The sequence below is a fragment of the Gymnoscopelus braueri genome (assembly GCF_963280865.1).
Source record: "Gymnoscopelus braueri genome assembly, chromosome: 1".
Taxonomy (NCBI): Eukaryota; Metazoa; Chordata; class Actinopteri; order Myctophiformes; family Myctophidae; genus Gymnoscopelus; species Gymnoscopelus braueri.
In genome coordinates, this window is record NC_137603.1 from 33,830,647 (window position 1) to 33,833,983 (window position 3,337).

Genomic DNA, 3,337 nt, shown 5'->3' on the forward strand with positions numbered 1-3,337 from the left:
AATCACTCATTCAATTCATCATGTGACTGAGGGGCAGTGTTGCCATGTCCGCTCATTATAAGCGACTTTGGCCTTGTTTTTCTGTAAAGTTGCTTGTAAATATTATTTGGTAGTTTGCGGGTTGCAGCTTTTTTGGCCTAGTTTCTAAAGTGTAGTTGCTTATTTGGGCTTGTTTCCAATTTTTTACATTATTTAAATCAGTAGTTCTGAAATATTTTCATGTCATGGACCCACAAATGAATATATTAATTAATTAATTAATTAATGTATGTATGTATATTTTGTGCCAGATTTGTGTGTGTGTTGTTGGAATGTTTTAAAAACAACTTCCAAATATTCCACATTTTATTCAAGATTCTTTGAAAATAGCAGATCTTCAAAGCTCAGCAATCGGCTATTTTCAAAGTATACCACTTTAAAGTGCCCTAGTTGCTTTTCTGTGCTTGTTTTCCTAGACCTGGTTGCTTATATCTCTCACAAAATCTGGCAACGCTGCTGAGGAGGCGTTATTGAGCGACAACAACAACTTCCGCCGGTTCATACCCGAGGTATAATATAATAACGGTTCATACTCTCGTTGAAACTACGGTGTCGCGCGCGGAAAACAGCAGACCTACAAGCTCACGCGTCCCGGATGCTATGTTTTTTGCATGGTTTGTTGACGCGTTGTGAGCTTGTAGCTCTGCTATTTTCGGAGCGCCACACCGTCGTGCGACGGAGCATAAATTAGGCGTACGTTTCTGGAAGGAAGACGATCCTCGTTGGCGTATTGCTGCCTCCCACTGGTTGGTCAGAGTAAGTGCAAATACAATAACGTACACAACGATATATTATTTAAAATAACTTTCTAAATATGCCCAAAACAACATTCCACTCTCAAATCAAATGTATTATTTAAATATGTTAAATGTATCATTTAAATATATTATTTAAAATAACTGTCAAAATATGCCCCAAGCAACATTCCACTATTAAATGTATTCAGATATTTAAATATGCCTTAAATGTTTACTGCTCTGCCACCAAAATGTTCGTTCTCCTGCTATGCAACAAAAATGTGGAATGCCCTACCAAAAGTAGTGAAGGAATGTAAAACCCTACTCTCCTTCAAAACTGCCCTAACAGAGTATGGTACCTTCAGGTGGCTGCAATTCTGGCCCCTGTAAAAGTCAGAACCCCCCCCCCTTAACTTTTTACTGTACATATATATATATATATATTTTTTTCTTATTTTTCATTTGTAAACTGTTTATATGATGTTCTGCATAGTAGTGTATGTGTATGTATGACTGTCTGTCATTTAATGTCACTATGAATTGAATACAAAAGGACCCCAATTGAAACAAGCCAGTGGCTTTCTTGTAAAATGCTATTTAGTTTTTTCTTTAATCATATTTAGTTGACCTTGTATTTGAACTGTACTTTTATGTGCTTTTTTTCTGCAAACATCTATCTATCTATCTATCTATCTATCTATCTATCTATCTATCTATCTATCTATCTATCTATCTATCTATCTATCTATCTATCTATCTATCTATCTATCTATCTATCACACAACACACACACAAATCAAGATTGATCACACTATCATGTCACGTCATTGTGTGAATGATGAACAGCATTTGTGAAGATCATCAAAGATCATCTAATAGCACATGACACAGCGGTCCACAAACCTGAGTGACATGTCATGTGCCAGACAGCGAGCTGGAGACATGCTATATACAGTCACAAGTGAAAGAAATGATGATGTGCTTCTGCTCCTGTTAAGTAATCACTTACTAGGCACTTTTTGTTAAGGAAGTAACTATAGGAGAATCAATATAGCTGACTAATCGGTGAGACTCGTGGGAACACTTTGTTCTACTTGGGGTTTGCTGACATTAAAAGGGTGTAAGTTGAATTTTCCTTCGTTAAAATAAGTGTTAACTATCACTCACAGGCACACCGTCTTTTTCGCAGGTGATTGTTGATTTCACATCAAACTACGGGAACAGCACAGGCCCCTAACCCAAGAAAAAGGCTTCTATAGCTTGTCTCATCCACTGTATCTGAAAGCGCAACTCGCTTATCAATATATGCAAACATTTCAGCATTACCATATCTTTTAGGTCAAATGCTAGGATAAGTGTGACCTGAAAAAAACACCTGTCTGAATAGGTAAAGAGTAAACAAACAAGGTTTTCAGACATGGACCTGAGACCAAACATCACCTGATCAGGATCAAGAAGCTTAAAGCCTGATTTATGCAGTCAAGTGAGTGCACTTCTGAGTCATCTGTCATGTGGCAAAGGATTCCGTACAGTTACGATGGTTCAACCAACACTTCACCCAGAGTTGATATCGCGTTCTATCAGGACCATAATTCAACCATTATAAAACCTACAGCACCTTTAACAGCTGCATATCTTCATATTAACTATCTCCACACTATGACAGCTGAACAGGCCAGAGGCACATGGCATGACGGAGCCAATTCCATACTATATCCTAAATCAAACAGTGTTTTGAGTAAATGTACTGCTTTCATTTTGGGAAAGCAACAAAATACATTTTACATGTGTACTGTGTATTAACATTGCTTAATTTTGTAAACCAGAATGTGGAAGGGGGAAACAAACACACGCACACACACACACACACACACACACACACACACACACACACACACACACACACACACACACACACACACACACACACACACACACACACACACACACTCAAAATAACTCTCATGGATCCAAAAGTTTACAGAATATAAACACAAGATTCACAGATAACATAGGACATACAGTCCATCTGCCATAGTATTGGCACCGGGAAAGTTATTGATACAAATAATACCCTCTCCTCCACATAGAGCAACTGCCTAGAATGGAGGAGATTGAGCAATATTTTGCAAGCTGCTTTGTTTCCTTCCTCAAGCCCCTGACCATGTCTGTGGACATGGTCCACATAAAAAATCAATGAGCTGACACTTGTAGCCCAGGTGTATAATGGCTTGTAGGTCTACCAATGGTTGATATTTTACTGGCATAAGGAAGGCTTCCTCTACTCTTGAATCAAAATCACAGCCAACGTCTGATAAGAAAACCTCTCTGAAGTCCTCATCGATCACAATAACATCCAGTGTTTATTGCAGTTATTTGAATATAGCCTACTGCACATGGGGGTCATTGCATTGGATCAATTCTGTTTTCACAAAGTAGTTATTGTGAAAACACAACAGGAGTCAAGGGTGTATGACACGTTTTGTGTCATACACCCTTGTGTGTGTGTGTGTGTGTGTGTGTGTGTGTGTGTGTGTGTGTGTGTGTGTGTGTGTGTGTGT